The sequence below is a fragment of the Acinonyx jubatus genome, chromosome E1, assembly GCF_027475565.1.
Source record: "Acinonyx jubatus isolate Ajub_Pintada_27869175 chromosome E1, VMU_Ajub_asm_v1.0, whole genome shotgun sequence".
Classification (NCBI taxonomy): Eukaryota; Metazoa; Chordata; class Mammalia; order Carnivora; family Felidae; genus Acinonyx; species Acinonyx jubatus.
Window position 1 is genome coordinate 23,672,563 of NC_069397.1, and position 26,086 is coordinate 23,698,648.

Genomic DNA, 26,086 nt, shown 5'->3' on the forward strand with positions numbered 1-26,086 from the left:
TCCGAACTCTGTCAGTATTACTGTTTGGGCTTGTTCTATATTCCCCAAGCAGAATGGCGTCACCAGGAAGAAAGAGTACTGCAGGTTACAAATTCCTGCACACCAACCATATGGATGAGTTGCTATCATCTCCAATGTGTGTGCAACTAGAATTCTGATATATCCATGTATCCTGCACACGTGCAGGCGTGTGCATATATGTACTCCCAGATTTGGGTAAGTAGATGTGTCATCATGAGGACTATGGTTTTTACTGGAATAGTATAAGGAGTTCTGTCTCTGCTGGTTGGTTGGTTCTGTGGACCAAAAGTACAATTTTTTTTTTTAATGGTCCAAAATACCCACCAGGATAACTTTTCAAAGCAGAGCATGGGGACTTATATTCTAAAAGCATGATGGCTAAGCCAAAGGCAGCCCTGAGTTTTCATACCTCAGGGGGCACCATAGCGGAAGGCGTGCAGTCTATGGAGGAGTCTATGGAGGAAACGGTTTGATAGGCTAATTCTGAATGCAAAGTGTTTTTGTGAGAAACATTCAACCCAAGACATATTAAATCAAGTAAGAAAGAGGACTCAGTGGACAAAACTTATTTTTTTCTCTTAAGAGAATGATGTGGGGAATTGGGGGAGTAAGTGGAAGTTGAAATAAGGGAGAGAGGAAGAGACGTATGATAAAATATGTTGGGTGAGTCCCCTCATGGAGAGAAGCAAAAAGCAAAAAACAAAACAAAACAAAAAAATCCTTAACATTTTACATTACTGCCACACTAAGTAACATGATAGATAGTGTGCATTTGAGTTCTGTGGAGGGACATCCCACTCAAGCTGTAATTTCTGACCAGGCATGAATTTATAAGGAAGGGAAAAGAACTGCAGAATTTCTTAGGTTTCCCTGAATACTCTCTCAAATACCTTGATGAAGTGTGTCAATAAATCCTTAAAAAGCCCTATAGGACACAGCAATCTAACTGATCAATGTACTTCCAGAAATCCACTACAGTTACCTTCCACTCAACAGGCCCCAGACAACCTCCACTGCTCCACCGTGCTTTCCTAAAAAGGGAAATTTATTCTTCCCCGTTAAATTAAAGAATAAATGCTGAAAATACAAGGTACTTAAAACCCAAGCTTATATACAAATAATTGTTTACACTGTCTAACGAGAGTTACCAAGGGAGAGAAGGGATACTTTCATTTTTGTTGGGTACATTTTTGAACTGTTCACATATTTTATAAGCATATATTACTCTTATAATTTAAAATATTATTGAAATTTAAAGTAAACTGAAGAAAACTTATTCAAAATAAAATTAGAATCACAATCCACGTAACCCTGTCTCTTTCATATAAAATAGTCTGATCCTTTCTAATTAAAAAGCCTTTAAACAACCAGCCTCTTAGGCAGTGAAACTACTCCTCACATAAATGTCCAAATTCTCTCTATAGGATGAGTCTGAAAACAGGGATTCCCAGGCTGAATGGATCACTCCTCTCTCAGTCTCAGTCACACTACGGTTACAGCACATGTCATACCGTACAGAGTCTGACTTTGCCACATCGTAAGCTACTTGAGAGCACAGACCTCGTCCTGTCACTCTGGCATCCAACACATAAGAAGTATATGTGTTGGGCCATAAGAAGTATTCAACAAATATGTTTGCTCCAGAGAAATGATGCCAAAGTTACATGGCAGAACTTCCAATTACACTATCATTTCCAAATCTAAGTGCTGACAAGCCAACAAAATGTGAACTACATATTTGCTAGCGTCAACAAGCATGTTTCCTCAACAAACTGACTTTTGTTAACAAAAGCAACAGTAATCAAACTGAACTTTTTTCCTGTAACTAGAAGATGTACAGGCTACTACCAAGAGTCTCAAGACCATCGTATCAGATTTAAGAATTTAACAAATGTTACAATGCATTCACATGAAGACATAGTAATCACCACTTGGATGGTTAAAATGAGGCTCAGAAAATAAAAGATTGCTTTTATTTGTGTTTCTTTTAATACTAGGAAGACTAAGCATTATTCATTTGCCAACCTGAAATGGAAACTTTGAGAGGTTGCCTTCATGTAAAAACACTTAAATATTTATGCCTTAAACATGGTTTATCCAGGGGCACCTGGGTGGCTCAGTCAGTTACGTGTCCAACTTCGGCTCAGGTCATGAACTCGTGATTGGTGGGTTCAAGCCCCGTGTCAGACTCAGAACCTGGGGCCTGCTTCGGATTCTGTGTCTTCCTCTCTCTCTCCCTGCCCTTCCCCTGCTTGTGCTCTCTCTCTCAAAAGTAAATAAATAAACTTTAAAAAAAAAAAGGGGGGGGCGCCTGGGTGGCTCAGTCGGTTGGGCGGCCAACTTCGGCTCAGGTCACGATCTCGCAGTCCGTGAATTCAAGCCCGCGTCAGGCTCTGTGCTGACAAGCTTGGAGCCTGGAGCCTGCTTCAGATTCTGTGTCTCCCTCTCTCACTGGCCCTCCCCTGTTTGCGCTCTGTCTTTCAAAAATGAATAAATGTTAAAAAAATTTTTTAATAAAAAAATTAAAAAAAAAAAAAAAAAGGTTTATCTCCACACCCTACTATGAGCTCCTTGAGGCAAGGATTGTAAACAAATCACCATGGTATAACTGGTGTTGGCAAATGGCAGGCTGCAAGTTGCTGAATGAATAACTGAATAAAAATGGCATCCTAATAATTTTCTTGGCATGCGTTTATATGTGCATTTCAAGCCTTCAAAAAGTAACCGTAAGTATAATATTGGTATTCACTTACATAACCCTTTTAAGAAGAAAGAAACAAATACCTGGCCATAATGCTATAGCCTAAGAAAAGATGGTACTATCACTGTTAACAGTTAACAACACAGAACCCATAAAGTGGCAGGCACTAGCCTAGGCACTTTCCTACCTAGTTATTACATACCTCGCTTCAACCCTCACAATAACCCTTTGAGGTGGGTACTATCAAACTGCCATCACACTGATGAAGAAGATGAAATACTACTACAAGCTTTAGAAAGAACTACATATTTTTCATTTTCTAGATCAATGTATCCTTAAATGGTTATGTGTCAAAAACTATCTGGAAAACAAAGTATAATGCAATTTTCAATTATAAGATGATAAAACTGCCCTCCCCAATACCACTACATGATAAAAATGAAACACAAACCAAAATACTAGCGAGGCTCTGTTAAAATGTTATGTCCAAATTTGGTTTCTGCATTAGAAAAAACAAAGTGGGCAAAAGAAGGCCAAACCATATGGACAGAAGGCAAGTCCAATAAGGCAAAGTAAAGGGATATTTGCTTAATCCGAAAAAGATAATGTTAAAAAATGATTAATAGTGTCCAAAATTCAAGTGGCTAAACATATCAGAAATCAGAAAAGATGCTTGGCCTCACTTAAATTAAACACACACACACATCCAAACACACACACACACCCCATGACTTAAAACAACATGATATTTTCTGATACTACTTGAGGCTGGCAAGAATGGGAGGAAAAGGGCTCTCTCCATACACAACTGATAAGAGTTTAATTAGCACAACATATCCAGAAAGCAACCTGGCAAAATGTATCAAAGGTTTACACACGTATACCACCTGACCCTACTATTCCATTTCTAGAAATTAATCTTAACGGAGTAATCAGATAAGAAAGCAAAGAGGCAAGTTCAAAAACACTATTTTTAGCATTGTTTATAACAGATAAAAACCTGCAAACATCTTAAGTGTCCATTTATAGGGGACTGGTTAAATTAATTTAGTTTAGCCAGATAACTTTCTATGTAGCTGTTGAAAAGGATAATTATAAATGGAACTTGTTCTGAATAAACTAAGTTATAAAATACTTTTGAGAATAACTGAAATAATCTGAATGTGGACAGGGCATATCATTAGGATTATTAGGAAGTATTAATTTGGTTAGGTGAGATGACAATGTAAGAAACATTCTCATTTTTTAAGAGCCATTTATAGAAGTATTTAGAGGCAATGCTTCCAGTTCTGTATCTCCCTCTCTCTGGCCCTCCCCCACTCATACTGTCTCTCTCTCTCTCAAAATTAAATAAACATTAAAAAAAAAAAAAGAAGTATTTAGAGGCAAACTGGCATGATGACTGTAATTAATTTTAAAATACTTCAGGAAAAAGAAAACAAAGACAGCCAAGCTTTTTTTTTTTTTAAAGGAAGAAAAGGTAGATTTATATTCATTAACATGGAAAGATGTAAAGTGTGATGTCATTTATGGTTTAAAAACAGTTTAGGGGCACCTGGGTGGCTAGTTGGTTGAGTGTCCAACTTCGGCTCAGGGCATGATCTCACGGTTTGTAGGTTCGAGCCCCATGTTGGGCTCTGTGCTGACAGCTCAGAGCCTGGAGCCTGCTTAGGATTCTGTGTCTCCCTCTCTCTCTGCCCCTCTGCCTCTCGCACTGTCTGTCTGTCTCTCTCTCAAAAATAAACATAAAAAAATTTTTTTTTTTTTAAGTTTAAATGGACATAAAATGTCTGGAAGGATATACACCAAATTGCTAAAACTGGTTATCTCTGAAGAGTACTATTGACAGTCGGGAAAAAAGAAGACTTTCAGAGTCCATGTTACATATTTCAGTACTGTTGGGGAGGAGGGGGAACAATACTGTTTGAAAAAAAGGTATTTTGGGGCGCCTGGGTGTCTCAGTTGGTTAAGCGGCCGACTTCGGCTCAGGTCATGATCTCGCAGTCCGTGAGTTCAAGCCCCGCATCAGGCTCTGTGCTGACAGCTCAGAGCCTGGAGCCTGTTTCAGATTCTGTGTCTCTTTCTCTCTGACCCTCCCCCGTTCATGCTCTGTCTCTCTCTGTCTCAAAAATAAATAAACGTTAAAAAAAAAAAAGAAAAAAAGGTATTTTTACTACACATTTTACTTTTATGACTACTAATGTAATGAAGATTAAATATATATATTCAATAATACAAAGAGGTCTTCTGAGGTAAAGTAATTCTTCCTGTCCACAGAAAATCAAATAAGGAGAAACAGATTAAAACAAAGGCCAGGGAAATTAGAGGTAGTCATAAGTTTGATTGATAAGGGGATCAGCTATCCCTCGTACTAGTTTAAAATTTCCCCTGTATAATTCACAAAAGAAATGCCAAGGACCAATAAATGTAAGGGAAAAAATGTTTACCCTCATGAAACACTGGGAAGTGTAAATTTTTAAAAATGTGAACTAAAGGGGCATCTTGGTGGCTCAGTTGGTTGAGTGACTGACTTTGGCTCAGGTCATGATCTCGCAATTTGTGAGTTCAAGCCCCACGTCAGGCTCTGTGCTGACAGCTTGGAGCCTGGAGCCTGGAGCCTGCTTCAGATTCTGTGGCTCCCTCTCCTCTTTGTGCTCTGTCTCTCTCAAAACTAAATAAATGTAAAAAAAAAAAAAAAAAAAAGGTGAACTGAAATAAGCAGAAACCATTTTCTATTTATCAAAGTGACAAAGATGAAACAAAACAATAAAATCCAGTGTTGACAAGGATATAGGAAACTGACATTCATATAAAGAAGGTAAGAATGTTAAAGTGATACCGCCTTTCTGGGGGGTGACCCAGCAATATAGATCAAAAGCCTTAAAATTTCACATATCCTTAGAACACCTACTAATTCCACATCTAAAAATTTATTTCATGCAACAAACTGATCATGGATGTAAGTAAAGATTTAGTAACAATGATGTTTATTACATTATTTATAAAAATGAAAAACTGGAAACAATCCAAATGTCCAACAATAAAGAACTGGTTAAACTATCCAGATGATGCAAAGTCTATGCTGCCATTAAAAATAATGCTGTAGGGGCGCCTGGGTGGCGCAGTCGGTTAAGCGTCCGACTTCAGCCAGGTCACGATCTCACGGTCCGTGAGTTCGAGCCCTGCGTCAGGCTCTGGGCTGATGGCTCGGAGCCTGGAGCCTGTTTCCGATTCTGTGTCTCCCTCTCTCTCTGCCCCTTCCCTGTTCATGCTCTGTCTCTGTCCCAAAAATAAAAAAAAAATAAAAAAAAATAATAATGCTGTAGAATATTTAATGACACGGAAAAATATTAATAATCTTTGCTAAGTAGAAAAAACCAGAATATAGAAATGGCACACTGGCATGATGACTGTAATTAATTTTAAAATTATTTTAAAATTATTATCTATCTATATTGCAAAACAGAATATAGAATATGGCTCCACTTTAGTTCTAATTACATACTCACAATGGGGGGAAAACTGGAAAAGATACATACCATACAACAAAGGGCTGAAAGTATGCTGGGATTAGGGAAGATTATTTACTTACTTTTGCTTTGGCCATTTACTGAATTTTATATAAGGAATGTATATCATAGTTATAAGGAAAACCCTAGTGATCTATTTCTCTATCATTAAAAAAAAAAAAAGGCTTACCACCTACAGGAGAGGGACTAGATGAGCTGACCCCCAGGACCCTTCTGGCTCTCCTACTGAAAGGCAGTGTGTGGGAAAGATCTGAGAAAAACTGAAGGATATAATTACTACTCACTCTAAAACTTCTGTTTTACAACAAATTCATCTCCATATTGCTCCTGCCTCAATGATCCTTCAAGCTCTGGCATTTATTCCACTTCTTTATTCCCTCATACTTAAAAAACAACAACAGACAAGAGAGTTAAACTGCATGCGTTGTGACTGAGTGGTGTGGCCAAAGAGCAGAAGTTGTGAAGCAGAGGAGACCCTGGATTCCACACTGCCTCTGCCTCCAACTAACTGGGTGACCTTAAGCAAGTTACTTAACCCTCTCCAAGATTTCACTTCTTCCATGTGTAACACAGTCATTAGCACCTGTTTCACAGGCTGCTGTGGGGACTAAAGGAGACATTTGTGAAGAACTTAATACAGTGCCTGAACAATAGTGCAAAAGCACTAAATGGGAGCTGTTTTTATTATTTCTAAGTGTAAAGGCATTGTACTTGCACAACAATACCAAGATAGAAGTAAACTGATCATCCTGGTTCTCAAATTGTTGTATTTGATTTCTTTTCACTCATGTTCTTTACCTTATGAACCTTACTGAGGACACCAGAAGTGCTTTCTAATTAGAACTTGAGTTACAACGTTTGTCTCTGCCCTTGCCCCCAACCCTCACCACGTAACATTTATGTACCATCTTTATTTTTTTTAATGTTTATTTACTTATTTTGAGAGAAAGAGGAAACATGTGAGTGGGGAAGGGGCAAAGAGAGAGAGAATCCCAACCAGGCTCCCTGCTGTCAACCAGAGCCTAATCAGGGGCTTGATCCCATGAAATGTGCGATCATGACCGAGCTGAAATCAAGAGTCAGAAACTCAACGACTGAGCCACCCAGGCGCCCCTAGGTACCATCTTTAGAATGTAAGACTCTTTAAGACCGTCTAAACAGCTTGTCTACCTATATAAATCTTCCTTGTATGGGGCACCTAGCTGGCTCAGTTGGTGGAGCATGCAACTCTTGATCTTGGGGTTGTGAGTTTGAGCCCCACATTGAGCATAAAAATTACTTAAAAAAATAAAAAAAAATTATATATTGCTTGTATGAAATAGTATAAATAGCTAGTAAGAACTCTTTTCAAAATAGTAGCATTCTGGATATTATCCAGAGGCTAATTTATCCAACTGCCTCAAGAAAAAACAGAATGTGGTAGATCTGAAATTAAACACCAAGCAAAACAATCAATACTATATGAAAGCTAATTAAAAATTACCAAAGAACTCAAGTTAAAGTTAAGTGCAGTTCAGGTATAGGAAACTTTCAAAGCAAATCATACGGACAAACTTACCTGGGGTCAAGTTAGAGGTAATTCTTAAGTAACCTTACAGCCTATGTATTTTTTTTTTCCTCAGACTGGTCTCCCCAATCCCTCTCCTCATCAAACTTCCACTAAAACTCAACGGAAAAAAAATATACATAGAAGAAAATATATACATATTAAAATGTCTGGAATAATAAACCTCATTGTTTTTTCTGAGAAGGATTTGGGAAAGTGGGAGAACTTTCACTTTTTCCTTTACATACCTATATATATATACACACACAGTAAATATTACATATTTATAGTGAATATTACTGTGAATATTACATATACACACACTTAAAAAAATATATGTAAAGATTTTACACACACACACACACACACACACACGCACACCTATAGTAACAGAAGAACATAAGGACAAATTTAAGTCCCACAAAATCCCTAGCAAGTTTCATAAATATGAGAGAAAAAAATGTCTCTACTCCTGAAAATGCTTTGCAGCTTCTCATAGTATTTTTAAAACTAGACTAACTACTATTAGGAAAATGCATTACGAATAGACAAGCATTAGCCATGGCTGAGACCAGAAAGGAGGAACCTGCTGAACCAGTGATCTGATTCCATGCTTCCAACTGCTTTTTATACTCTCCTTCACAACAAGATGGAGATCACCTTTGCCCGGACTAGGCTTCCAAAAGAAATGGTTATAATAGAACCCAAACACTATGGAAAGTGATTTCATGAAAAAGCAACTAAAAAGAGGAATATTGTGAAACAGCTTAGTTGACATAAGCACAGGGGTATGTTTGTCTAAATCTCTGGGGTCATGTGGGTTATGAAAGGTAACCTCATTTATCAATATAACTACTATTACGCAGAGGGAAAAAAAAAAGTCTGCAAAATCTGAGTAAACAATTACAACTCCACGCTATTATGCCTCCTACATTCAGCCAAGTGCAACAACCAACAAAAACCAAACACATAAATTCTCTATGTCTTCCAGGGGGATTTTTCCCTTTTAAACAAAGGATTTACTTTCCACTCTTCCACTGTGGCCCTCTCATTTGGATCACTTGTTCCTATTTTGGTCCAATGTATCCCTCAGGAGTTTCAATGAGTTGTGAATTAATTGTTATTCACAAGCAAAAAGAAAAAAAGAAGAAGAAAGAAAGAGAAAAAGCAGGATTAACTGCAATTGCCACTACAACTGCGAAGCGTGCATCTTACACTTTCACCATGTAAATAATGCACAGATCCTGCGGGAACATGCCAAACACCAGGATCCTTAATTAATGGAGCTCTTTAATGTGCAAATCAGGAACAAATTGCAAGTTCTGACTTGCATTGATTATGAAAACATTAATTGAATGAGCAAGACCCTAAAAAAAAAGGCAGAATCCTAAGTCTTCGAAGAGACCAAAAGAATACAAAGCTCTGGAAACCAAACAAGTCTGACCGATGTTGAAAATGCAAACCTACAACTGAGTGCTGCTCACTAGCACACAATGAATTTAAAAACAAGAAACAGAAAACCAACCAACAGTTTGATCAGAAGGCAATCACTATAAAAGCATCTAGTCCACCAATGTCTTGCGTTAAGCAGAAAAATGAATGCTTACTCCAGAAGCTCGACACTGTTTTAAGAGAAAAAAAAATCACTTTATATATACACACACTTATATGTATATAGGTATAACAAAACAATGCTGTCTCTTTAAAAAGAAATTCATCCTATATAAATTATAGCCATAAACTTTTCCTGCAGTGCAGCCTAATTAATTCTTGTTCTATACACAAAGGGAAATGCTGGGTGACAAATGGGTGTGAAGCCAGAAAGCTGCCAGGTCTGCAAAACATTTTCTACTTCAATTTATAAGCAATTTTGCAGTAAATCATCAACCAGAACCTGGAATCTTAGGAATCTCTGAGTGTCCAAACCACATTATATCACTTATCAAAGAGAGAAGGAAAAAGAGTTTAAGGACATCTCATTTTTCAGTTCTAACCCACATCAAAATCTAGAAGCTCTGTGTAATCTATTATTCTCTTCTGGGTAAGGTTTTAGTAGCAAAGATATATTTTTCAAGCAAGAATGACACTATAGGGTGATGTAGCCCATTCTCCCATCCCTAGGAGTACTGTATCACGTACCCATTACCATAAGAAATATTCCCAGACTTATCTGGGAATAAGCACACAACCATTTCCCCCCACTCCCTCAATCCAAGCAAAATGCTCACAATCAAGCCAAGCTAAAGGGTTCAGTGGTAAGCCACTGTGGAAAATCAGGTGGGAAACACTCCAAGGAAATGAGTCTACTGAAGAGGAAAATAGAAACTTACAGGAACAAAGAAAGCAGGGCTGCCCCTTTGTAGTCAGACCCTTCATCCACCCCTAACCTCTGCCAGACCCTGATGTGCTCTCCATCCTTACAGTTTTACCTTTTCCAGAATGGCATATAAATGGAATTGTAAAGTATTGAGACTGGCATCTTTCACCTTACCATAAGACTTTTGAGATTCACCCACATTTTTGCGTTTATCAATAGTTGGTTCCTTTTTATTGTTGAGTAATGTAACACAATTTATTTATTTGCCTACTGAAGGATATCTGGGCTGTTTCCAGTTTTTGGTGATTATGAATAAAGCTGCTATAAACATGCACATACGAGTCTTTGTGTGCAGGCAAGCTTTCATTTCCCTGTGGTATATATCTAAGCAGGACTGCTGGACATCTGGTAAAAAATGTTTAACTTTAAAAACAAAACCACTCAACTCTTATCCAAAGTTCCTGGACTATTTTGCATTCCCACCAACAATATGTGAAAGTTCGAGTTGCCCTCCATCTGTGTTGTCACTTGGTGTGGTCAGGGGTTTGTTTTGAGTCATTCTAAGAGGCATCTAAGAGGCAGGGGCATCTCATCGCAGTTTCACCTTGCATTTCCCTCAACACTAATGATTATGTTAAATATTTTTTCATGCACCTCTCTGCCATCATATGCTTTCCTCAGTTAAGTTTCTGTTCAAATCTTCTGCCCCCCCCCCTGCTTTTTTAATAGGTATTTTTTTATTGTTCAGTTTTGGGAGTTCTTCATATATTCTGGATGGAAGTCCTTTGTCAGATGTTTCTATTTTGCAAATATTTTCTCCAAGTCCGTAACCTGTCTTTTCATTCCATTAACACATCTTTCACAGAGCAAGACATTTTAATTTTGAGCCCATCAATTTGTTCTTTTATGGACTACACTTTTGATGCCATTATCTAAAAACACTTTGCTTCACCCAAGGTCATCAAGATTTTTCTCCCACATTTCCTTTGAAACATTTTACAGTTTGGTTTAAGTTACTGATCTATTTTGTGTTGATTTTTGTATAAAGTATGAGCTACAGGTTGAAGTTCATTCTTTGGCAAATAAATGTACTATTGTTGTAATACCTTTTGTTGAAAAGACTATCCTTTCTTCACTGAACTGACTTTGCAACTTTGTACAAAGTCAATGGTCCATATTTGTGTGAATCTATTTCTCAACTCTATTCTATTCCACTGATTAAAAGGAATAAATCCACAAAAAGAAAGGACAAAGTATGAGAGAGAAGACAACTTAAGCGAAGAGATTCCTTAGCTTAGCTTAGAGAAGATTCCTTAAGCTAAAAAATCAGTAGAACTATTACAGAGTTATTAGAATGTCTAAATTTTAAAAGACTGACCACACCAATTGTTTATGAGGATGTGGAGCAACTGGAACTCTTATACTCTGCTAGGGGGCTGTAAAGTGGTACAACCACTTTGGAAAACAGCTTAGCAGTTTCTTTAAAAGTTAAACATATACTGGGGCACCTGGCTGGCTCTGTTGGTAGAGCATGCAACTCTGAATCTTGATACTGTGAGCAAGCCCCACACTGGGTATAGAGATTACTTAAATAATAAAAAGAATTTTTAAAAAGTTAGGGGCGCCTGGGTGGCTCAGTCAGTTAAGCATCCAACTTTGGCTGAGGTCATGATCTCACAGTTAGTGAGTTGAAGCCCCACATCGCGTTCTCAGCTGTCAGCGCAGAGCCCGCTTTCACATTCTCGGTCTCCTTCTCTCTCTGCCCCTCCCCTGCACTCTCTCTCTCTCTCTCTCTCAAAAATAAACATTAAAAAAAAAAAAAGTTAAACATACGCTAACCATTGACTCAGCCATTCCATTTTTAGTTATCCAGGAGAAATGAAAGTACATGTACATATTAAAGCATATACACAAATGTTCACAGCAACTTTATCTGTAATAGCAATAACTGGAAATAAAACAAAATGTGTATATCCTTAATGAAACACTGTTCAGCAACAGGCAATAAACCATTGACATATGCAAAAATATATGATGAATCTCAAAATAATTACACTGAGTGAAAAGACCGACAAAAGACCAAAAAAAAAAAGTACAACCATATAATTCCATTTATATAAAATTCTAGAAGACACAAACAGTGACAGAAAACAGAATAGTGGTTGCTTAGGGACAGCGAGGCAGGAAAGAAAGACTGTAAAGAAGCTGAGGAAACTTCTGGGGATGAGGAATATGTTCATTATCTTCATTGTGGTGATGGCTTCATGGGTGTATACATATGTCAAATTGTACAAATGCTGACAGGTTAAGTAAGCTGAGGACTGAGAACTGACCATTTCATTTAGCAACATGGGGGTCATCTGTGACCCTGGTGAGCAGTTTGGGTAGAATGGCTTGACTGGAATAGGTTCATGAGAGAATAGGAAAAAGGGATCTGAGATCATGAATACAGACAATTCTTTCTCGGGATGTGGCTTTAGAGGGGAGCAGAGAAACGGGACCCATAGTTTATCATATGCCAATTATACCTCAAGAAACCAGGCCTGTCTGTTTTTAAGTTTTTCTTTTTTTAAATTTATTTATTTTGAGGGGGAGAGAGGGAGAGAGAATCCCAAGCAGGCCCCTGCTGTCAGTGCAGAGTCCAATGTGAGGCTCAACCTCACGAACCGTGAGATCATGACCCAAGCTGAAATCAAGAATTGAACACTCAACTGACTGAGCCACTCAGGAGCCCCAGTAAACCAGGTTTTTTAAAAAGTCAAATTAATAACTGACATAACAAACCTGAGGTTGATTCTGGTGTTAGCAGTGAAGAAGAATGAGAAGCAGTCCCCTTACGGTCTGTGAAAAAAACCGCAGAAGATTCAGGAACTGGCAGTGCTGGGCACCTCTAGAAGAGGAGAGCAAGACAGGGCTAAAAGTAGTCAGTACACTAGATCCTTTCCCGTAGGCAGAAGCTAAGAGCTTTATCCTCTCAAGAGAGTTAAACATAGCATCTCTAGACAGGAGGACACAAGACATGGTAGGGGGCAAGGGCCTAATATTAAAAACAGAGGGAGTAAACTGAAGTTCAGAGATTGGATGCTGAGATCCCCAACCTGCCCACCTGCTAGAATGCCAGCAGCCAGGGAAGAGACAGAAAGTCCTCTAGCTACTATGATCCCATAAAGAGCAAAGATGTAAAGATACTGACACTGGGGTTCACCAAATATGGTCCACATAGATTACCTTACAATGGAAAACACAGAAGAGACCTATTCAAACATACAAAACTTCTAATCAATGTTTCGGTACCCTACTCTTTAAGTTTTACTTATTTAAGCAAACTCTACACCCAACCTGTGGCTTGAACTCATAACCTGAGATCAAGAGTTAACATGCTCTTCTGACTGAGCCAGCCAGGTGCCCCGGTACCCTACTCTTAAAAGTCAACAGAGAGCAAAGGATCACCAAACATCTAAGAAAAACATCTATCATGTTATACAGGGGTTAAAACAAAAGAAAAGAAAGCCTAGAGGGCACAGGCTATGTAGAAAGAACACCTAAGGGATTATATATCATGTATATCCTCAGAGAAGTAACATTGAAATGACAGAAGAAATTAAAATACTGGATGGAAGGGTTTGATAATAAAGCTGAGGAAGTGTCTTAGAGAGTAGAACCAGGGGCACTTGGCTGGGTTTGTCTGTGGAACAAATGACTCTTGATCTTGGGGTCATGAGCTTGAACCCCACATTGGGTATAGAAATTACTTAAAAATAAAATCTTTAAAGAAAGAAAAAAAGAAAAAAAGAAAGAAAGAAAGAAAGAAAGAAAGAAAGAACCACAAAAAAGAGAGAAAAGAAAGAATGGAAAATTGAAGAGGGAAAAAGAAGGGAATCAGAAGAACAGATTAACATCAAATGATAGGTCTTCCAAAAAAAAAAAAAAAAAGAGAAAAATAGAGGACAGAAGATCACTAATAAAATAATTTCAAGGAAATTTCCAGGACTGAAAGGTGAATATCCAGGTAGAAAAGGCACTGTGAGTATTCCACACACTGGATAAGACCGACCTACACCAAGGTCTGTTGGTGCAATACCATGAAATTTCAGAATTCTGCAGACATAGAGAAGTCCTCAGTTTCCAAAAGGGGAGAAAGAAACAGTAAGATCAGGAATCAGAATGGCTTCTGACTTATCAAAAGCCAACTTGAAGAGGGGAAGGAAATGGAATATGTTACAGAATTCTATAATCAATCAATTGTGATGACAGAATAAAGATATTTTCAGACAATCAAGATCTAAATAGTTTACCTCTCCTGCACCATTTCTCAGCAAACTACTGGCGGATGCACTTCACCAAAATAAGGAAATAAGCAAGAAAAATCCTAAAAGAGGGGCTGCACAGAAGTGAAAAGCTAGGGGCGCCTGGATGGCTCAGTCGGTTAAGCGTCTAACTTTGGCTGAGGTCATGATCTCACGGTCCAGGAGTTCGAGCCCCATGTCAGGCTCTGTACTGACAGCTTGGAGCCTGGAGCCTGCTTTGGTTTCTGTGTCTCCCTCTCTGTGCCCCTCCACCCCCCACCCCCTGTCCCAGCTCGTGCTCTGTCTCTCTCGCTCTCAAAAATAAACAAACATAAAGAAAAAAAATTTTTTTTAAGTGAGAAGCTAAGGTAGTCCCCCGGGTGATAAAGGGAGATGCCAGCATGATAGCTGGGCATCGGGGAAGGTGAACAGTCCAGATTAGAGCAGGTCAAAAGGCTCTGGGAGACACTTCTTCAGAAAGATAAATTGGCAGAATCTCTGATACAAGTGAGTATCTTGAGGGGAGATTTAGACAACTAGAGAAAAGTTTGGGCTTGAATAACTGCAGAGAAGTCAATACAAACAAAAATGTAACAATTATTAACTCTAGAAGACAAAATGATGTGTGGGAACAGACAAATAACCATAGTATATATATTACATGGCTCTGCTGTGAACAGTGTTTACACAGACATAATCATGTAAATACTGACTATTGATCTAACCAAATTACAATATACAACCACAGAGAGATAGAAGTTATCTATGAGTGTAGTAGGAACGAGAGCTAAGTCCTCATTTTCATATGAAGCACCAACAGATAATGCCTAAAACTGAAAAATCAAGCAGAAACAAAACATGTTAATTAGAGATATGAACAGAAATCTATGGATTCCAAAAAAATACAACAAAATAATTAAAAATGGAATTGCTGCTTTGGGATAGTAGGTTCTGGCAAGGGAGTAGTAGTCCACAGGCAGCAGGAATTGGTTTTCATATCACACTTTATAAAATTGACTCTCTAAATTATATACATATAAAAATTGTGTAAAAATCTGAAAGAAGAAAGAGGTAAAAATTCTTAAAAATTTTTTTAAAAATGGGGGGAGTGCCAGATTGGTTGAGCATCTGTCTCTGGATTTCAGCTCAAGTCATGATCCCAGGGTTGTAGGATCAAGCCCCATGTTGGGCACGGGGCCTGCTTAAGATTTTCTATCTCCCTCTGTCCCTTGCCCCTACTCACATGCTCTCTCTATATATAAAATAAAAAAGATAAAAATAAAAAATGAGGAAAGAGATGGCTGGCTGGCTCAGTTGGTCATAGAATATGAGACTCTTTTTTTTTAATGTTTGTTTATTTTTGAGAGAGACCATGTGTGCGCACGCCTGCAAGCGGGGGAGGACTAGCGAGAGGGGGACAGAGGATCCAAAGCGGCTCCACGCTGACAGCAGTGAAATGGATGTGGGGTTTGAACGCACGAACTGCAAGATCAGGACCTGACCAAAGCCACAAGCTCAACCGATTAAGCCACCCAGGTGCCCCGAGCATGAGACTCTTGATACTGGGGTCATGAATTCAAGCTCCACATTGGGTATAGAGATTACTTTAAAAAATAATACATAAATTGTTTAAAAAAGTTTTTAAAGAGGAAAAAGTCCAAGGGAAATAGAAAAGCTGGTGGAGATAGGAACAATTCTAGGAACTAAAGTAAATATAAAACAAAAACAAAAACTTTTAAATATATATAATATACTCTAAGTATACTAATTATATAGAAAAGGAACATTCAGAAAACAAAAGGCCTCTTACAGATTAAAATATAATCACACACAAAAAAGAACTAGAAATCAAACTCAAAATCTTTTAGGACATGGAAAAATCACAAAAAGATGGAAAATGCTAAAAAAACACATAAGAGACACGACCCAGGTTTAGTATCTAAAACAGAGAAGAGAAAATGAAAGAAAGAAAATTATCAAAGAAAGATTAGAAGAGGATTTTCCCCCAAACTGAAGGACCCCAGTGTTCAGGCTAACAGGGCCCAGGAAGTACTCAGCACAATGAATAAAAAAGGACCCATACCTAGACATCTCTTCAGGTAATTTGAGAAAACCAAAAGTAAAGGAAAGATCCCAAACATTTCCAGACAGCAAAACAAGCCACTCACAAAGGAATGAAACTCAGAGCAGCATCTACCTCCTCATCAACAATACTCTGATTACAAAAAACAAGAGACTGTGTGGTAGGCTGAATGGTCCCCCAAAGAGGTTCACATCCTAATCCCCAGAACCCATGACTATGTTACCTGACATGGCAAAAGGCCTTTGCAGATGTGAATAAGTATCTGAGATGGGAAAATTATCGTGAATTAGCCAGGTGGGCCCAATGGGGTCACGAAGGCCTTGTAAATGAAAAGTAGTAGGGTCAGAGTCACAAAAAGAGAGGTTAGAAGAATGACACTGCTGGTTTTGAAGATGGAATAGAGCCATGAGCCAAGGAATGTGGGCAGCTTCTAGAAGCTGGAAATGCCAAATCACCATTCTCCCCTGAAGCCTGCAGAAGGAGCACAGCCCTGCTGATGCCCTGGTTTTAGGACTTCTCACCTCCAGAACTGTAAGATAAAAAATAAATAATTGCATGCTGTTTGAAGCCACCAAGCTTGTGGTGATTTGCTGTAGTAGCAATGGCAAACTAATACAGAGCAGTACTGTAGAACTGTGAGGGAAAGTCATTTTCAACCTAGAAATTTGTGCCTAATATACACAACGAAGGGGTGTCTGGGTGGCTCAGTCGGTTAATCATCCGACTTTGGCTCAGGTCATGATCTTGCTGTTTATGGGTTTGAGCCCCGCACTGGGCACTGTGCTAACAGCTCAGAGCCTGGAGCCTGCTTCAGATTCTGTGTCTCCCCCTCTCTCTCTGCCCCTCCCTTTCTCATGCTCTGTCTCTCTCAATAATAAATAAATGTTAAAAAATTAAAAAAAAAAAAAAAAGAATATAGCAAGGAAGAATGAGGGCAGAGTGTTTTTAAATCTACAAGAACTCAAATAATTTACTCCCCACACATTTTTTGGCCACAAACTGACAAAGTAAACTGAGATAAAGGAAGACAGGAGAGCCCAAAAATAGCTTTATCCAAGAAGAGCAACGAAAAAAAAATTCCAGGTGTACAACTGTGCACTAGTCCCAAGAAACAATAACCAGTTCAAACTGAGAAAACACAACAGAAGAGATGGCACAGATTTAAAGTTTGGGGAAAAAAGACTGAGCTGAAACTGAGCTACAGGGCCAGGGGGTTAGGGGAAGTGAGGATTAGAGACCTAAGGGGAAAATGATGTAATAAATTAATAGTCTGAATGTGAAGCAAATGAAAGTGCAGCATGGTTTTAAGCAGCTGATACAGGGTTATTAATAAAAGATCTACTTGAACTAGGAACTTGAACCACACTAAGAACGCCGTCCTTTCAGTGGCCCAGGAACTATGACTCTGAACACACAGGAAAAAAGTGTAAGTCTCCAGTTCTTCCCTGCCCAGCAATTATACCTTATTTGCATGGCAATAACACTGTAAACGCAGTTTATTGGTTTTTCAACTCCTGGGGTCAACACACGGATAAAACACTGGGCTCCTGGTTGCAGCTGCAGGGCAGACTGTAAAACTGCAGTGGAAAGAAGATGGAATGACTATTTCATACATCTTCCTCAAAGTTTCTGCTATCTCATCCCCTATTCCTCATTCACAATTTATGACCTTGGTTTCTATTTCGAAGAAAATAGAACAATCAAAAGAGAATTTTCAGACTCCTACCTATCGGTGTCTATTTATACACTACCTCCCCGCCTGTCACTACAGTTAAACTGTCCATACTGCTATCGAAGGCCACCTTTCCTGTGCACTAGTCCCATCTCCACTTACCTACTCAAGGGCATTGCTACAGCAGATGGATCACTCTTATCAACGTGAAAACACGCTGTTACTTCCCCGTCTCAAAATAAACAAAAAACACTTCTTTCTTGACTCCATATCCTTCTCCACCTAACATCCCATTTCTCTGCTCCCTTTTAAAGCCATATCCCTAGAAAGAGTTGTCTACACTCTCTCAGATCCCTTTTTCCCATCCTCATGCAAACCCATTCCCGTCAAGCCTGTATCCCTCCCACTCCACCAGCGGACCACTGTGTTGCTAAATGAAATGGTCAATTTTCAGTCCTTTTTAACCTGTCGGTAGCATTCTCATCTTTCATACCAGAGAATAAGTGAAGCAAGAAACAGAGATATAAACAAGCTACCTAAAATTATAGAAGCAAAACAGAAAAAGAATGAGACTAAATGGAAGGCAAAGGGCCACTGTTGTCTTCCTGAATGCTTCTGTACTACTCGTTTATGCCTGTATGATATTAATGAAATGATTTAAGCATAGTTTTAAGACAATAACAATAACAAAGGACAGTAGCATCTTAGGCAGTGGTTAGGTTCTCAAGTCTGAGCATAAAGCAAAAATCAAGTTCTGATAAAACTACTTGAAAATCGCTAAAACGGCTCCTAAAGTTCAGCACTGTACGGTCTCTAAGCAAGTTTGACACAGGCAGTTCCGCCCCCTCAAACTCTAGGGCACAGTTATTTCAGCAATTAAATACAGATGAGTACATTTAGGGACCATGCTGTACAAAGACTGCATTCTGTAAGTTTAAAAAGCAGATTCAGTCTGTCTGACAAGATGCTCCCTGGAGAGGTTCAGGCTTAGTTGGGAGCACTGGCTCACTGGATACAATGGCCAGCAGAATTTCTGTCACTATTTAAGTTGTTTCTCTCTCCCTCTTCTTATTTGGCCAGACATCTATAGTTAAAAGTGGGTTCATTGGGGTGCCTGGGTAGCTCAGTCGGTTAAGCATCTCACTTCTGCTCAGGTCATGATCTCACGGTTTGTGAGCTGGAGCCCCACGTTGGGCTCTCTGCTGTCAGCACAGAGCCTGCTTCAGTTCCTCTGTCCCCCTCTATCTCTGTCCCTCCCCTGCTGGTGCTAAATAAATAAATAAATAAATAAATAAATAAAACAAACCTTGAAAAATAGTGGGTTCATTATATGTCCATATAATGAGGCTCCAGCATACAGTGATTTGCACAGCTTCCCCGTGAATACAGCAGGTTGAGTAATCCTATTAGGGAACCACTGCTATTACCAGCTACTACAAGTCAGGGTTGCTTCCTGCTCCTGTGGCCAAAGACAACCCTAATTCCTAAGAAACCCAAAGCAATAAAATACATTTTCTGACTAGACTGGTTTCAGCTGTTTTCGAGCTTCCATAGCTCAGTGATCCATCTAGGGCTCATCTCTCCAGGGTAGGTGGAGTCACTGCCTAGGAATCTGACACTCTCCTCCAGGTCCCATCGCTTGCTCGCTTTGGAAAAGCACTTGCTCCGTGATCCAATCTCACTCTCTATAGAATATAAATGCCTAATTAGCCAGGTTGGACAAATTAAGTACTAGTCAATAGGGTCTAAAAATCTTCCTACATAAAACTCATTCTCTAATAAACAAAACATAGCACATATTTCAATGCTAAATCAACAGGTATTATGTAAATATCAGACAGAAGTTTATCAAGAAATGACTGCCTTCATTTCCCACCTACAGTTTAGGAAAAATAAGAGATCAATAATGCTGTGGTGGCAGGAGAATAGGAAAACAACAGTCACAGATGAGAATTTCAATTGTTACATTTCTTCTAAGGGCCAATTTGGCAATATATCCCGAAAGCCTTAAAAAGAAAAAAAAAAAAAAGCACAATCCCTTTATCCCAGCAATTGCATTTCCAGGGAATATAGATCTGTGCTGTCCAGTACAGTACCCATTAGCCACATGTGGCTATTGAGTTCTTGAAATGTGCTTAGTCCAAATTGAGATGAGCCATAAATGCAGAATACACTCAGGACTTCAAAGATTTAACATGAAAAAAGATACATAAAATACCTCATTAATATTTGTATATTGACTACATGTTAAAATATTTTTGATATATGGGGTTAAATAAAATATACCACAAGCTAATTTCACCTGTTTTCTTAGACTTTTTTTAATGCAGTTACTAGAAAATTTTAAATTACATATGTGGCTTACATTATATTCCTATTGGAAGGGCTACTTTTAGACAAACTGCACAAATATGTATGTACAAGGATGTTTATCAAAGCACACTTTATAAATGTGAAAAACTAGAATAAACCTAAGCATCCATCAATACAGACTGGTTAAATAAATTGCAGTAAATCTATAAAATGGAATATTCTGTAGCCACTGAAAATGCTGATGTACATCTAAATATACTGACATGAAATGATATATTAGGTAGAAAAAAAATAAGCTTACAAAACAGTACATATTTATAAGATTCCTTTTTCTTTTTTTTTTAAGGGAGCACATGTGTGTGAGCATGTGTGTGTATAAGCACAGAAAAAGGTCTGAAAGGTTATTCATCAAAATGACAACCATGGTTACCTCTGGGCAGTAGGATTACAAGTAATCCTTATTTTCTTCTTTATGCTTTTATGTATTTTCTGAATTTCTGAAGTAAGCATGACATAATTTTATAAATGAAATAAAGATATTTTTGAAAATGAGCCATCAGCTGAAACAAAAAGTTCAGGCTTATCTCATTTTTGCTAGATGAAGTCTACAGTAACAAGGGTCCTTGATCCTACACAAGGCTACATTAAGAGACACTTGCAAGTACCTTTGTCCCAAGCTATACTTGAACTTAGCCCAAAAAAGAATGTTTCAGGGTTCTACATATCATTTGTGAAAAATCTGCCATGGACCCATAAGGTGTTAACTGAGAACGCAGAAATAGATGTTCATGCATTTGTCACTTAAAGCAACTAAGTAATTTTAAAAGGTGGGGGAGTTTCACTGATAACATTAGTTGCCTATGGGATGGGGAACTGGGTGGCAGTTCCTGAATGGCACAAGGGTGGCAAACAACATTTTCTCTACACAGCCATTTGGTATCTTTTATATTTTGAGTGCTGTGAATCTATTTCCTACTTTAAAAATAAATAAAACTTAAAAAACAAAACAGAAACATCTATAAAGACTCCATGAATGCCCATGACTTACTCAAAATCTAAAAAGTTATTCTTAAGGTGTCTACTAGTGCTGAGGTCAAATTAACATTAAAAATTTTAGTCTGTTCAGGTCAAAATAGTTGAAGGGCTGGGGGAAGGGCCACAGAGCGAGGAGACGGTGAAGATGGGGGGAGCAAATACAATGTAATTTATTAATAGTGGAATTTGGTTTTATACTTGTAGGCAAGTAAAGAATTATAACACTTCCTCTATATTTATATTACATTATGCTATGTTTTTGGATTTTTTTGCTTATGGGAAATAGCAAAATGTCAACCATTGTTTCTATTAAAGGTCTTTAATGATACTGCATTTTAGACCTGTAATGAAACATGGTGCTCACTGCAGTTTGTAATGCATCTCATTAAATACATTAATAACATGCATTTCACTAAAAGGTCAACTTATTATGGCTGAAGTTTGGCTTTCCTTTTAATCACTTCATTTAAAGCGATAGAGCAAACTCTGGAAAAGATCACAGAGTGCGCCTGTTACAGAAATGCTCTCTCAATTCTCTCATCCATTAAAATCAGTTATGCTTATTAAGAAATCACTGTTAATGTTTGTATGTGAAATAATAGTATTGTGATTTTTTAAGAAACTCTTTTAGAGTTACATGCTGATTTATTGATAAAATGATAGAATACCTAGTATTTGCTTCAAACTAATCCAGAAATAGGGGGAGAGTTAGTATACAGATGAAATAAGATTGGTCAGGAATTGATGATTGCTTAGCTTGTAATGGTATGTGGGTTCACTGCGCAATTCTCCACGCTTTGGTACGAGTTTGATATATCTCATAATAATTTTTAAATAAGTCATGCTGAGGTTTCCTTAAGTAACTTGCCTTCTTCCTTATACACTGCTGCCAGCAACATAAAAGACCTGCCTCCTAATACTGCAGAACTGCAGAAAAACAGAGAGGAAAAGGTAATCTCTTCAGACAAAACAGTCTTGCCCACTGAAAAATCCCTTAATTTTGCTAAGGTTACTTTATGACTTACCACTTATGCAACTATTAAAATACCAAAAAATGTCTTTGAAACTACCTAACGCTTCCAGAGCTGTAATTACCAATACGTAACACCAAGGTGATCGGGGACTAAGTGCGTGTGTGTTGGGGAAGGAAGGAGATAACTTGTTTAGTCTCAGAAAAGTAGAGGTGAGGGTGCTGAGGTAAGAATGGCACGCAGCTCAGGAGTTTACTGTGGCTAAAATCTGCTGTGCTAGAGGCTACCACTAGTACGTAAGAGTAAACAGCAACGCCAAGGACAGAATACACCAAGAAAACCCAACCTGAGAACAGGTTCCTGCACACGATGAAACGGGCATTGAGAGAATAAAACAAGAGTCTGAGGTGAGAAGAAATCAGAAAGGCAGGAGAACCCAAACAGCATTCATAGTGTCACTAAAGCCAAAGGAAGTATTTCAAGGAAAAGTTGAATGCTTCAAGGAGGCAGTGGCTGGGTTTGGTGACAAGGAAATCTCTGGTTATCTTTCTGTAGTCACGAGACAAGGGCTGAATTATTAGCATTGAAGAAGAATGTAGCACTACACTTTCCAGAGCAAATGCATAAGTTATGTAGGAGGTTTGAATTCTAATAAAAAGTCAAAAAACACTGAAGACAGTGGGGATGATGGTTATTACACTGATATTATTACACTGATGCATATTACACTGATAACCATCATTCACATGGCTGATCATTACCAAACACCACCTTCAGCAGAAAAATACCCACACCTAACAGTTGTGGGGTGCAATGTGCCAGACACTGTGCTAATGCTTTCCGTTGATCATGCCCATTAATTCTCACGACCGTACCATCACCATTTTACTGCGAAGTTAAGGAATCTTGCCAAGGTCACAGTTAATCCATTGCCGAGATGGAATCTAAAGCTAGGCAGTCTAACTTTAACTCCTATAAGGCCAAGCAAACTGACAGGCGATTTAATTAAAGACAGTAAGTTCCAGTGACTATTCCGGGGTCAGTACAAATTCAGCCCATGTTCCACACCAGCTATACAGCATAGTTTATGGTGCATCCAAAGTAATGTAGCCCAGAAATTTTTCTTAAACTGTTTCTCAACACAGGGAGGTACACAACGTATTATGCCATACTGTCATAAGAAGATTGAAAACAAACAAAAAAAAAGCTACCCTGGGGTGCCTGGCTGGCTTAGTCCATAGAGCATGCAACTTTTGATTTTGGGGTCATCAGTTTCGAGCCCCACCTTGGGTGTAGAGATGACTTAAAAAATAAAATCTTAAGAACAAAAATCAGCCACCCTTCAGATGTGCAGAAATACTAGTATTAGATAATACTAGTATTTTCACTCTCCTATCTTAGAATATATGTGACACCAAACAAATATTCCTTTCTTTTTCCTCCTCCACTGCAACCCACCCTGTCAGATTCATAGACATCTGTCACATTAACTGGAATTCACCAATGAGGCAAAGAGGCAATTTGGTTAAGTACAAAAAAAGGCAGATTAAGATCAGAATAGTTACAGGGGTGCCTGGGTGGCTCAGTCAGTTGAGTGTGTCCAACTTCAGCTCAGGTCATGATCTCACAGTTCATGAGTTAGAGCCTCACATCGGGCTCGCTGCTGTCAATGCGAAGCCCGCTTTGGATCCTCTGTCCCCTCCCCGCACCTGGCCCCGACCTTCCTCCACACCCTCTCTCTCAAAAATAAACAAACATTAAAAAAATTCATAATGGGGCGCCTGGGTGGCTCAGTCGGTTAAGCGTCTGACTTTGGCTCAGGTCAAGATCTCATGGTCCGTGAGTTCGAGCCCCGCGTTGGGCTCTGTGCTGACAGCTCAGAGCCTGGAGCCTGCTTCGGATTCTGTGTCTCCCTCTCTCTCTCTGCTCCTTCCCCGTTCATGCTCTGTCTCTGTCTCAAAAATAAATAAACATTAAAAAAAAAAAATTCATAATAGTTGCAAAATAAAAGTTAAATAATATTAAAGTAGTCAAAGGAACTAAATTGGTACCCAAGAATATGTCCACCTGACACTAACTAAACCCTTAAAATATCAATATCTTAAGATGAATCAAAAAAAAAAAAAAGGGAAAGACTCAAGCAAGAAGAGTAACAAGTTACAAAATGGGAAAGGTCTCCTCACCAAACACTTCAAACATTTAACCTAGAGCAATTAGGTCCCATCCCAAAGCATACCAGAAATTAGGGTACCGAGGCATTAAAAATAGTAGAGAAATGGGGCACCCGGCTGGCTTAGTCAGCAGAACATACAACTCTTGATCTTGGGATCATGAGTTCGAGTCCCATGTGGGGCGGAGAGTTTACTTCCAAAAAAAAAAAAAAATTAAAAGAGAATAGCAGATAAGTGATCCAAAAATCTCACAAATTTTGAAAACTGCCAGCCTATCTTTTATTTAAGGGAGGTAGAGGTAAAAGGTGAGTTTGCAGGGTTCCTGACTTCAAGTACGATAGAACATCTAAAAGCTAGACCCTAGGAAAAAATTCCTAATTAAAGCGGGTATTTTGGGGTGCCTGGCTGGCTCAGTCAGTAGAACGTGCAACTCTTAATCTTCGGGTCGTCAGCTTGAGCTCCATGTGTGGCACAGAGTTCACTTTACAAAAAAAAAAACCAGGTAGGGGTGGCTGGGTGGCTCACTCAGTTGAGCGTCTGACTCTTGATTTCAGCTCAGGTCATAATGTCATGGTTCATGGGCTCGAGCCCCACACTGGGCTCTGCACTAACAGCACAAAGCCTTCCTGGGATTCTCTTACTCCTTCTCTTTCTCTTCCTCTGACTGCCCCAAAATAAATAAATAACAACAACAACAGCAACAACAAGCAGGTATTCTCTCACAAGAAAGCTTCGCAGAACCCCCTACGTTAAAAATCCTACATATTTACTTCGAAGTTTGAGGTGATCCTATCTGGAATCAGATGTCCTTCTCGGGTCCCTTCCAACTCTAATCCATGATACTATAAAAATAAGTTGCTTTTTGTTTTTAATTTTTTTAAAAATGTTTATTTTTGAGAGAGAGACAGACGAGAGAGAGAGAGAGAGAGAGAGAGAGAGAGAGAATGAGTGGGTGAGGGGCAGAGAGAGAGGGAGGCACAGAATCTGAAGCAGGCTCCAGGCTCTGAGCTGTCAGCACATAGCTGGTTGCGTGGCTTGAACTCATGAACCACCGAGATCATGACCTGAGCCGGAGTCAGCACTTAACCAACTGCGCCACCAGGCGCCTCTAAAAAGAAGTTTTAAAGAGCAAATGAAAACACTTAAGTCTCAACATGCAGATAAGGAATAGCAATTCCAATCCAACCACAGTGCACTCAGCCCAAATCGCCCTCTGCCCCCATCCTTTAGGGCCCTTGGGCACATAGCACACAGACCACAGGAGGCAGTGTGCTGCAGAAGGGAGACTTCTAGACCATAAGGCAGGAAAGCTGGAGTTTGGTCTGCTGTGCATGAACAAGTGCTATAATCTGGGCCCTGGTTTTCTCATTTGTAAAATCAGGGGCCTGAGAACCAAGTAATTTCTAAATTCCTCTTCCATAATTCTCGGGCTTTATAGCT

At 38.9% G+C, this 26,086-nt stretch overlaps 1 protein-coding gene across 2 annotated transcripts in view; it reads right to left on the minus strand.

The window, feature by feature from the left end:
- Positions 1–26,086, minus strand: part of AATF (apoptosis antagonizing transcription factor) — a 101,056-nt gene that overhangs the window by 68,763 nt on the left and 6,207 nt on the right. The gene's annotated exons all lie outside the window — the stretch shown is intronic.